Consider the following 13,433-nt stretch of genomic DNA (forward strand, 5'->3'; position numbering starts at 1 on the left):
TTAAAACCCAATAAAATCTACTGCAGCGGCCTAATCTGTGTATTTTACATATTTTGCGCTTGCAAAATTAAAGTGAGCTTTAAAATAATATTTTTTCCAGAATTTTTAAGATAAAATCTCAAAATAATCTACAATAAAGTTATTATAAAAACTGCGAGCATATGTAATATGAAATGTATGTGGATGAACATGTTTTGAATTTTAGCAACGTTTTTTTAATATTGATAAAGAAAAGTTTATAGCTCTAATAGCTTGTTTCAATAGAAGGTTATGTTTTTTATGTAAATAAAAATATAATATAAAATAAAGTTATAAACTTGAAAATTATCGAGTTTTTGAGTAAATCATTGCATAAAAACTTGAAACGTATTACTAACACTTTTGTGGGTTTTGTTCAATTACTATAAAAATCAATATATCAACGGCCTTAAGAATAAACTGTTCAATTGTTGTTAATGATTTTGATACATATATAGGTAGTCCACAAGTTACGACAATTCACACTTATAAATTAAATTATTTATAATGCATGCGGGAATAAATTTCTCATTGTCATTTAATTATTTGATTCATATTTTAAATAGTATTTTTATAATATTTAAAATATATCCGGAATTAATACACATTTTGAATGAGTGGTAAAATAAGTAAAAGCGCAATATACTTCGTAATGTATGCGGGAACTTTTTGTTACAATGTTGGAATTCCGTTTATCTACTCTAATTTGTTGTCAAAAATATTTATTTATTATGTACTATTAACTAAAACAAAGTGTAAGACATTTTTACTATAATACGATTTTAAATTCGTCTATATTTTTTGCCCACTAAACAAAAAAAAAGCCACCCAAATTATTTAACGTGACAGGAATATAATCGCATGTAATTAAAATTACGATCGTTTTTAGATGAAATTATTTATTTTATTAAATCTTCCGTTGTAACCTGACAGGCGTAAGCCCAATGCGTTACAACGGGGTAAATCTGTACCAATTGAGTAAGTCAATCAGATATATTGAATACGTAGAAGTAAGTATTAACCACCAGATTGAAAGTCTGGGAATCGGTGATCTATATTAATAATTATAAATTATTATGTGTAATATAATTTATAACCAACAGATGTCACTGCGGCACTCAATTTTTTATAAATAAAAAATTGAGTGCCGCTGCCGGGGCTCGACCCCGCAACTTTAGAGTTACTATTCTGAAACGTTACGGGCTACGCTATTCCGTCCTTATGACATTTAAAATCAGATTATTAATTAATTAAGCAATTTTTTCATGTTTCTGAACTTTTGAACAAAACATTATAAAAACCACATATAAACTTGTATTTGTAGATTTAAAAAATCGTGCAGATTACCAAAATAAGAAAATAAATAAATTAGCGCCGATTACAAAACAGTTTTACAGAAAATATGAATTGGATCAAATTTTCAATGTTTTTAAAGACACTGAGCGAAATTATATTCATAAGGAAGCGAAAAATATGCCAGGATTTATGGGCATTCAAAAATCGTATCACACTTTGTTAGGTTAAAACAGGGCTGTGAAATCGTTTCAAAATTTACCTACTCTGACTTTTATTTTATGATTTTCTACTTCTACCTAATCTATTTATATTGACTTATTGATAATAATATTGGTATAAGCAAAAAAGTAAGTTAATTAATACACAAAGAAATCAATTTCATAAAAAAAGTATAAATAATATGCATAAAAATATATAACCATTTAATAAAATAATTAGATAAATTATATTATTAAAAGTTTGCTTCATTTAGTTTATTTTGGCACGTTAACTAAATTTTATTTCGTTTATTTCCATTCGTGTTTGTGGCCTAAAATTGAACTCAAAAAATATTTTTTTCTATTAATATTTAATAGATCGATTTTTTTATTACTCCGACTTTGACCCCACAACCCTAGGTGAAAATACTGATGCTACCTAATGACCTTAAAAGCGACATTTCCACTCGTCTGTATCGACACTTTTATACCATAGAGCGTGATCATTTTAGCTAACACGAGTGACGCTTGGCAGTTTTAACTTTTTTATAATAAAAGGTCGCTCAACAATAACCCCATTTATATTTGAGTATTAATGAAATAAAAATTAGTATGTTACTATTTTTTTCAGTTAAAATAGCACTAATTTTGGGGTTCAAATAGAACCTTAAATTTACATTCCATTGTAATTAGATGTGTTTTCTATAACGAATAGCAAAACTCCACTGCAATATCGTATTTCGAGTGTAAAGTATTGTATTCAGTATTTTTTTAATATATAGGTGTGGATCTTGAACATTAAGGAAGTGATTCTTATTTATTTATTTTGAATTAAAATGTGTTTAGATTGATACATATAAATTGAAATATACACTATTCCTAACGTTTTCTTAAGAACCTTGTCGAGGAATACCTGTACTCTGAAAATCTCTATATCATTATCATTAAATGGAATAAAATTTCGTCTTTCACAAAATAAGTAACACATTTTACACGTAAGGCCATCGATTATTTGTTTTATTGTAATCTTTACTAAAAAAATTATGGAACGATATTGATAATTTTCTAAAATTAATGTGAACAAGCACGAATGTAACGATATTATCTTGGAAGGCGTTACTGGCACTCAAAAATTATTTTGTGGATTAATGTTATTTTAAAAAAAATAACAATTCGATTATAATAAAAGTAATTTGACTAACTAAACTAGCTTTTAAATCTTAAACTGTATTTTAGATTTTTTTATTGATAAAATTGATATGGTGTTAGATAATTGAATATTTGATTCATTATCAATGGAATACATTTTAATAGTATTTTTCAAAAATGTATTATATTATATGTAGTTAAAAACTTGACGCCAAAGAAATATCTTAGATTAAAAAAGGTTAAAGGGGAGCGTAAAAGAGTGACGCCAACTTTTTCAAACTGCGCATTTTCTTTTTCCTAATGGCACGCTTAACAAACTGCGCAATAGTGGTTGAAATTACAATACCGGGAAACTTTAACATAAATTAATCACATGTAGTGTATTAATTATTTAGCTCGTTTTTAATTGAAATACATTATTACATTGCATAATTAAAACAACATGTTTTAAAAATAAAATCAAAATACCCATTAGTGCATATTATGCAAAAAAAACATGCATTGTTAGTAAACACTCGCAATCCCACAAAGAATAAAACAAATCATAAACCGGCAAATCTGACAGTCGCCTATTTTTTTTTGTTTAAAAAAACATTATTTTTTCCAACGGGAACAATGAGAGACCGTCTCGCACGCGGAAGACACAACACGAACGCAGTCGCGCTCACGACATTCGCGAATGCGACATATGCGGGGCGAATATCACACCACGGGGCGAAACGAACGCACAAAATGTCGCGGCACGCGGAAGGACGAGCTCGCGCGGCGGCCGGTGCATCGGACTGGCTGCACGCCGCGTATCGCCTACGCATCGCCGTCGGATCGCCGCCGTATCGATCGGCCAGACAAGGATGGAGGATTACGAGAGCGAGCGGGACGGCGATGCGTGTGGTGTTCCCTCCCCACACACCCACGGCGTCCGAAACACGGCGGCGACGTTCAGTCCGCTGCGCGGCGCGATCGTGTCGCGTCGTGTGTACGTGTGTCGTCCGATGTTCGGATTTAAGACGATGACGCCTCACCACAAAATGTAATGTTTTTTCTTTCTTTCAGATAATTAGATTTGTGGTGTATGTAGTTATAACTATGAATTATTGATACACTAGAACCGAACACGTGTAGTTTTGGTAGATCAATTAAAAAACTTAGACATAAAGGTATCCAGGGTTTTTTTTTAAAAAAGGTGCCAGAACTCACTTGTCAAGATTTTTACTAAAGAAAATTATATTCAAATATTATTTAAATGAAATTTAAAGCAGCTTTAAAAAATAAACAAAATTCATCATAGTCTAATCTTTACTTTAGATTAGCCAAGTTAGTTAAACGAACACATACAAATATTCATCCAAAGAATTAACGTAAAATAAAATTGTAAAACATCAAAAGTTTATAGTGATTTCCAAAGCTTTGTCCAATTCTCGTCAATTTTTTTAGTGTTGCTGTGTATGGCCGAATGAAATCTGAGAAACAACAGATCAAAGTATTTTATAGAATCGAAAAGTGGCAAAGGTGGTCCGACAAGCTTGATAAAAAAGTGCTGACACTGTATTGGTCTTGAACAAAGCTCTTATTGGGGTAATAACACTGGCCAACATTTTTTACAATACCCGATCTTAATGCATTATGCAGAGATAAATTCAAATTCGAAAACAATAAAAATCTAGCACGTCAGATTTTTCAGCTAAAGATGGGTATAATATATGCATGTTTTATAAATATATATGTAGGTTATATTTTATTTATGTTTATAACACTTTTTTACATTAGCAACCAGGCCTGCCGAGAGGGAGGGGGAGAGGGGACAAATTCCTGGGGGCCCAACACTTGGAAAAATTCTAGTAAGAATATATATACATATATATGTATATATACAAAAAAAATAAAAACCTTCAAATAATGAATCTGAACTAAACTACAGTTGTTCGAGATGTACCTATATACTATATTTCAGGTATAAGTTCGTTTAACCCTTTTTTATACATATTATACAAGCAATAAAAGGAGAGGAACATTGCCTTCATAAGCACCCACTTCCAAGATAAACATTATTATTGAAAGGCACATATTGTATAGTTTTTAATGCGGCTCCGTTTGTGTTAAAACTTGTTTGCAAATTATTGTTAACTTTATTGCTTTTTGAACGACATGAGAGAAAATATTCAACGAATGTAAATTAGTAGCAGTAAATTTAGGTATTCGATCTGAAAAATCAGATCGAATGCATAAGAAAAAAGCAAAGAAATAACGAAAAATCAAAAACAGCATCTCGCTGAATTATATAAATTTAGTGTTTTTATAGATCTTTAATTTAACAACTAGATTTAATGCAGTAAAATAAATAAATAATACATTTAGTTTCATGTGCTTATTCCTAAAAGAAATCTAGAAAAAACAGTCTCGAATATCCCGAAAATATTTTTTAAAATAAGTCATTTCAGTAAAATCATATCGGAATATATTTTCATCAGTATATATATATTTTTATCTGGCATGTGCTACTAAAATTATATGTTTTCAACGGTTCCGTGTGTAGTAATATATACATTTACATATTTATCATTAATTATTTACATGCGGTGTATAAATGTTACAGTGAATGTGTATTTTTCATTAGTGAAATTCAATTACATTTTCATAGATATACTATATTTATACTAGCGAAATTATTATTTAACTGACTATATGCTGGTCTAAAATAATTATCAAACTCAATTTGACAGTCTGTTCAAACCCAAATCTAACCTAATAAAAGTTCTAAAACTAATTACAGACAGACATTTCGTATATTGCTTCATAGTTTTTCAGCACTTGGATATTAAACTATGTCCTTATTAAAAAACCTAGCAAAAACAAAATAACATCCTCACTTAACATCATTTACCATTTATGAATTAATAAAGTACTGACCAATAATTTATACAAAACTGATAAACATTTATAATTAAAAAATGCAATTTATTTTGTCGCCGATTAAAGTACCAGATATTGCATATTTTGCAGAACAGAATAACTTGGATAGTATGAATGATATTGCTTGACTGATATTTATTTATTTAAATTAAATTAAGACTGTCGTGACCTAACATGTTACCCTAATTATTAGGGTAACATGTTTTGTATAAAAATAATACTATTTTAATCATTGTGACGTATTACGGCCTAATACGTCACAATGATTAAAATAGTATTATTTTTATACAAAAAAAATCATGAAATATTAAAATTAAAAGAAAGTTTCTAATGTGTTTTATTTTAGAACAGGCTTAAGGCTTACGAAATACAACCATATACCATATTTTTATTAAATTTAATGTGGAACATCCCCAGGTTTGGAATCTTGGCTTAACTTATTTGATTAGTGACTGATTTAAAGTAAAAATACAAAGAAAAGTACAGCCTGGAAAAATAATTCTTACTATATAAAAAAATAGCAGCAACCAAACCAAAATACAGGAACAGATTCAACATAGAAAAGGTTTATGAAACTCTGATTTAAATAATAAAGTAATGTTTATTAATCGATTAATTAAATTACTATTTAAATAGTAGAAAATTATATTGCATAAATAATTTATAGTATAAAATATTTAAGAACACTAATTTTGTAATACAAAAATTGTATTAGATAAAAATAAATTCACCATAAGTTTGCTTAATGATTGGATGTTAAAGATATATTAAAAATGAACGTTTTCGTATTTAAGTAGTAAAAATAGCTAGGTATAATAAAATTAATTCAATTAAGAGAATATTGAACGGAGGTGTTTATATAATAATATTGCTAGGGTAATTAAGTGGGCTTTATGAGTGGAATATATATTTTTATTTGTGTATAATATTTGATTTGTTTCATTGTTTTAATTTTATAATTCGCTATAGTTTAAAAAATCATTATCATTTATGGATTAATAAAGTACTGACCAATAATTTATACAAAATTGCCAAATATTTATAAAACATATGCTATTTATTTTGTCGCCGATTAAAGAACCAGATATTGCATATTTTGCAGAACAGAATAACTTGGATAGTATAAATGATATTGCTTGACTGATATTTATTTATTTAAATTAAATTAAGACCACCGTGACCTAACAGGTTACCCCAATGCGTAACTATGGTCGAAAACAATACATTGTATTATTTCAATACACAGAAATATATAATTAAATTATTACGCAAGAAGCAAAAAATCATAAAATATTAGAACTATATTATACGAGCCGGACCAGCTCCTCGTAGCTGACACTAAATAAATCAATGTGCAATGCCAATAAAAAAATGTATATTTTATATTCTACAACTAAATTGTATAAGTAGCTACTGTCATTATTGCCCAAAATAAAATTCTAGCTTCAGTTTAATTAACGCGATAGGAGTATATTAATCAATATTCATTTACTGTGATTGTACACCTGCCAAATGAAACGCAATTTTTTGGCTTCTGTGCGAAATTAGCAAATAAAACTATCATATATTAGTTTAACAAAAAAAAAAAAACAATTTTATAAATCTGACCCTCATGAGTTGACATGTTACCCCAATACGTCATGACGGCCTTCAAACATAAGAGTTTTAACGAAAATTTCATATACAATACATCAACTCAAACATACTCATATACACATCAATACTAAATAGTAGAAAAACGATTGAGGTGAAACTATTCCACATAAATATTTCTAGCTCTTCATAGCTATCGCTGAAAACATCATTGTGTTTAGAAGCTCGTTGAGAAACTGGATGGTTCGCGTGAACGCTGTTCTTCGTGGCCGTTGTGGGCAAGAATAATGGATGCGATCAATAACTTCAAGATAAAAATACCTTGATTTTGGTTTAATAATGTATTAAAATCAAATAAAATATTTGTTTAAAATACTGATGTGTGTTAAGGGAACAGTTGTGATTCATATACAACTTTTAATTGGTAATGATTTTGTGGGATTGCTCATAAATATACTAGAAACAAATCAATTGATTCTATTTACTAGAAGAGCTCGAATTATTTTCATACGAACAGTTTAAGTGGTGCGCATTTTCAACAAAGCTTTTAGGAAAATCCTCAATCTTAGGCTATCAAACAGCTCCAGTCCTTCGAAACTCTAACTTCGAGAAAACATGAACACATTTACTGCAACTTGCAGCGGACTCTTGAACTTAATCTGTTCGTAAGTAGATGAACTCTACTCGTATATGTTGTTCGAAATATCTCATTGAAGTTAGGTAGCTGCGCGCTTTTACTTTTTATTAGACGAATAGGAAAAGTTCCAAACGAAATCACAGACCAGTTGTGCATATTAAATTTTGCAATAAAAAAATCACAATGGAAACATTAAACTTTTAATACATTTACGTTCGTGTTCTTGAGAAATTCGACACGCGTCTAAAAGAAGTTCACGTAAATAAGTTATTTAATAATGACTATTTTCACTAGTTGTATATGGTTAGTCATGCATCATTATGATGTATTAGTACTTTTGACTATCGTGACGCATTAGGTTTGCCTGTCAGGTCACGATGGTTATAATTTTAATAAATAAATAAATAAAATAAATAAATAAGAATAATATAGGTATTAAAAGGCTAATAATAAAAAAATAGTCTGTATCTAAAAATATGAAACCGAAGACTAAACAAATAACACAGCTAGAATTAAATGAAAACTCCCATAACATGTTTTTCACCGACGTGTGTTTTTCTTTCTCAGATTATTCGGCAAAACTGTCTTTCTCAGAACTGTCCATAGACAAGTATTGATTGTTGATTCATTATCATCGTTTCAATGCTAAATTGCTAACAATTCATCTTCGAACCGTGTACATTCCTATTTCTTTTCATTTGATCTATCTTGAACCCCTCAGTAGTATCCAAGCAACCGACCGCGTTGGGAAAATCATACCGCTATCCTGTCTGGCTTCCTAGTCACCCTCTGCTTCGTCTACAAGTGTGTGTAGTTGTAAGAAAATTTATATTCTCAAACACACACCTACGTGAACATCCCCTTTGAATTGTGCGTGTGTGCGCGCCACGTAAAACAAACGTGTCGCAATTTGTCGGATGTACGCTAGATATGTATTGTCTCATTAATTATATCTAAAAGTCTATAACGCCCCATCCGTTTGAGATGAAATATCGATTTTATTGACAGCTAATTGTTTTCACATACGACATAGAAAAAACAGCAACTGCTGTTTCTAATTAGAACTAAGGGTGACATCACAATATATTTTTAATGGTGGCCAGCAACAATAAACATAATAGTAGTTTTCCATTATTATTGATTGTCCCTCGGTTTCAAAAAAGATTATCCTTAATGGTTACGATTTCGATTGATGATTTTTAATGAAACTTTATTGCCAGATATGAATAGAGGAATCAAGTCCTTCAATTCCTTCTTTTGATCGCGTCCCCTATATGAGTTGGGGGTACAGTACGCTTTTTGATCAATATTCTCATAATATGGTTAGTTAATCGAAGTCTGTATAACAATTATTGCTTCAGAACGTATATTATTTTTGATTCCTTGATAATGATGGTTGTGATTTTATTACAAATCATTGATTTGATATGGTACGGTTTATGAAACTAGTAGGCATAAAAAACACACTAATTAAACACCGTGCATAAATTCGGTAATAGAGGAAATGATATAAATATTAGTTTATACATATTCTAATTTTTTAATAGAGGAACTCATGAAGGAATGATTTTTGATTTAACCTTTAAATGCATGGTGTTGCAAATCTGCAACAATTTATTTAAGCGCTTATAACTCAGTCTACGTTCAATAAAGGAACTCTATTGCATACTGTTACATATATGTGTAACAAACGCCAAGCCATTGTGTTTTCAAATTATTCCTATAGATGTCTCTGTACGCGTGATAATGCCGTTTAAAAAAATTCGTTGGGTGCAGATGTATCACATTTTTGTGAATTTCAACATTTGTTTTCAATGGTGCTAGGGAATATAAAACAATATAAAATTAATTTATATACTCCAAAAATGTTAGTCTACCATTGTTTATTTATTTTTGATTTCTATTTTTTGTAATAGTTGCATAAAATAAACAAAATATGCAGTTGTAGACACTGGCCCATATTGACTAAGCGAAACAGATGCAAAATGCCGAAATGCAATGGAATTTCACAAACAATTTGTGAAAAATGTGGTGTGGTCTTATGTTTTAATAAGAAGAAAAATTGGTTTAAGAATTTCCACTTGTAAATATTTTTTGTATGTTTTTAATTTTAATATAATTCGTTCGCGTTTTGCATGATGTTGCATATTTACAAGCATTTTTTTATAAATATAATCCACAAATAAGCCTAAATATATTTTTATGGTCCCTGTGTAAAATAGTTATTTATTTTCAAGTGCGCAAAAACTTCGTTAACCGTTTCAATTTACTGATGGATACAAAGATAAAAAGGATTTACAATGGTTTATTCTGAATCTGAGAATATAGTTTTATCTGAAAATCACCTCATCAACGATATAGTAAATAGAGTAATATTTAAAAGATCACCAACTAAAAATGATCCTATTCTACAAAAATATATAAAAAACGAGCATGGAAAAGAACTTTCACTTATATTAGACTGTAAAACCAGATGGAACAGTCTTTATAATATTCTGGAACGATTTTTATTTTTAAAAACATGTATACAAAATATTCTAATAGATATATAGAATTTTTTGGTGACATTTTATGAAAATTGAAGAAATTATGCAAGTATTAAAACCTCTAAAATTAACAGTCGAAGCATTTTGCCGACGTGATGCAATTTTGAAATTCAGTTTCAGACAATTGACCGAGCTTAACTCTGCATTAAGCAAAGATTTATTAATTTATCTACAAAAACATGTAGAAAAACGAAGCCGAACAGATTTAACTGATACACTAAAATATTTATTTAACCCTTCATCAATTAATGACAACAAAACAAATCGTAAAACTATAAAAAAAAACTATTCAAAAACTTATTGAAAGATTAAGTGAAGAAAAAGATCAAGATATAATCGAAATATCAGAGCCACTAATAACGTCATCAATCGAATTTACTTTAACACAGTCATCCCACATAAAACCCCTATCAATTGAACAAAAAACAATGAAACAGCAGTTACAGGATGAAATCGCAAAAAGATTGATGACATGTGAACCAAAAGTTCAAAATTGCCATTATTGTCCATTATAACCCAAGAAATGATGTTATTTGAAAATGGAGGCTCATGCGGTCATCACCTCGAACTGGTATATAAATATTTAATGACAATACCCCCAAACAAGTGTAGAGGCTGAACGTGCTTTTTCAGCAGCAGGCTGCTTAGGAACCAAATTCAGATCCAGGCTAAATGATGAAACGCTTCATGCTTTGATGTTACTTGGTGCATGTACATATGTACATACATTGTCAAATGTTCATTTTTGATGTTCTCAAATAAATATATAAAACTGTTTCACTTTTTTTTTATTATATTATTTTAAGCCCAAGTCTAAACTTATACGTACTTTATACATTGTACGTTATAAAAAACAGATGTAAAAATATATTTTATTATTCTTTATAAATTATTTTTATCGATAAAATAACATATCTAATGGTTGCACTACACTCTCTGGAAGTTAGCCAAGGTTGGCCAAGGACGGAGAATATAGTGGGTTACTTCGGTCGAGTTCGGTTCTGCCCGCTCTAAAATCTCTCGGAAGTTGTCCGAGGTAAAATGGGGGTAATTCAGTCAACTTGGCCAGCTTCGAGCGCTTCCGAACATTCTCGGCAAAAGGACCGGAGTCAAAGGGACCGAAGTCGGAGCTGCACTTTCGAGCGCGAGCGGTGAAATACTTCCTCTTTCGCTCCCTCGCGTGTTAAGTGACGAGAGTGAGAGAGATAATGATATGGTGTTTCGCAAACTGAGATATCGCTATATTTTTTTTCATATAAAATTAAATAATTAAAAAATAATTAATGGTACTTGATTTTGCTAAAAAAAATCGTTTCGAATATCCTTATGTATTTTCCTAGATCGGTTTATATAAATGTCACACCATAACGAATTCTTATTTAGAATCGATGGCGACAAATTCTAGGATAGTCACAGATGTGGTGTTTGTATTCTGAAGTATCATTTTTATGCCTTATGGCATTTTGCTAAAGCCGACAAAGATTTTGGGTAAATTGAATATTTACGATCGAAAAGTTTTCACTGATATTGTATTGGTGAGTGCTCACACAAACTTTTATAATTATCAGTAGCGTAATTTTAATAATACGACAATTTAAAAATTGCGATTATTTGGCACATTCTTCGATCGCGCGCAAATATGCCGGCTGTACGTGACAGAAGTCGCCGTCCGGACGACATATGAAATTTGCGACAGTGTGGTCGCTTACTCGAAGTCGTATGTCTCGGCCGACTTCAGTTGTAACTTCGGTTCGGACAACTTTCAGAGAGTGTAGTGCAGGCATAATATTAAATAAATATAAAAATCATCCCGGGATCGATTAAGTGCAATACCGAAATCCCGGGATCAAAATTTTGACCCGGGATTGAAATTCCTAGTCCTGACATTGCTGCGAGCTATGATTCTAATATCCTGTTATCTATGTACGTATAATGACATAGATATGCTAAATTATAGCTACACGCTTTTGCGTACCAGCATCCGTCATCGTGCTACGGATAGCGAATATTATTATGTACAGGGTTTGTTTTGCCGGTCTATTATAAGCTACATAATCCGCATTTGTACCAGATTCACAAATTCTCACCCTCAAAACTGCTAAAGCATCATAATAAATGGTCTTAATCGAATCAATCGACAGGATATATTGGTATAATTTTTCCCTCTGTGATCAATAAGACACCAAAAAGAAAGACTTGGACCATGATTTATTTATTGTCCTTAAAATTATTTTTTATAATCTTAATTTCAGAGGATTATATGATTAGCGCAACGTTACAATGTATTATATCAACATTTATCAGGTAAAGTACACGAAAAGTTTTTTTATGCAGTATGTTTCATTGAATTAATGAAACATACTGCATAAAATGGTGTTATAAAACTATGGTGCGTTTGGGTGCATATATGACTTTATTTAAGTTTTCCATAGAGCTGTGTTAAGTTCTAAATTTAGTATGCAGATTAGGCGGCTTCCGGTGTGTTATTATTACTTTTACGTTCGTTCGCTCTGTGCTCTAATAGTACTCAATGTGTATGCAGTTTTAAAATGCAATAAAGCAAGAGTTTGATATTATTGTGCAATTGAATTAAATAATAATAAATACATCCACGTTTGGTATGTGCTACGCGCGCGTACATTGTTTGTATTGCTTCATTATTTGGTCAATTCTTATGCTGGTGATGCAATACCTTTAGAGCTAAAACTGCAGTCGCTATATATTAAGCGCGAATACTGCAACATCGAGTTTTAAGAATTGTAGTGGTTATCGCGAGTTATCATGAATTAAGACAAAATAATCTATGATATTTATTAAATATAACTTTTTAAATACAAAGCATCGTGTTATACATACTTGGTACATACTTTGAAGAACGCTCAGTACAAATATTTTGTTTGAAATAGAAACAACATACTAAAATACCAGGTGTGTAATATTAAATAACGTGGAATAGAGGTAGGTCGATAAAGGAATGTTAAGAATTCTCTGAATGCTTTTGAGTGATATTAAGTAAATATTGTGCATCTCAATGTATCGTCGAGTTTATTCGATAAAGTTAGTTATCGCAACCGATCCAAATGTTTA

At 30.4% G+C, this 13,433-nt stretch overlaps 1 protein-coding gene across 23 annotated transcripts in view; it reads right to left on the reverse strand.

The window, feature by feature from the left end:
• The window catches only part of wge (BAH domain and coiled-coil containing protein winged eye), a 130,835-nt gene that overhangs the window by 78,036 nt on the left and 39,366 nt on the right, over positions 1 to 13,433 (reverse strand). For 3 of the 23 annotated variants that reach the window (XM_088202734.1, XM_088202722.1, XM_088202714.1), the window contains exon 1: positions 3,211 to 3,346. The exons of 14 other annotated variants lie outside the window; for them this stretch is intronic. The gene's annotated coding sequence lies outside the window, so the exon portion shown is untranslated. Of the gene's footprint in view, positions 1 to 3,210; positions 3,474 to 13,433 lie in introns of those variants that run through there. 6 more of the 23 variants (XM_088202720.1, XM_088202712.1, XM_088202718.1 and 3 more) reach the window with 5 other exon arrangements.

This window comes from Plectrocnemia conspersa, unplaced genomic scaffold (genome assembly GCF_051122295.1).
Source record: "Plectrocnemia conspersa isolate PC_06_02 unplaced genomic scaffold, ASM5112229v1 ptg000013l, whole genome shotgun sequence".
NCBI lineage: Eukaryota > Metazoa > Arthropoda > Insecta > Trichoptera > Polycentropodidae > Plectrocnemia > Plectrocnemia conspersa.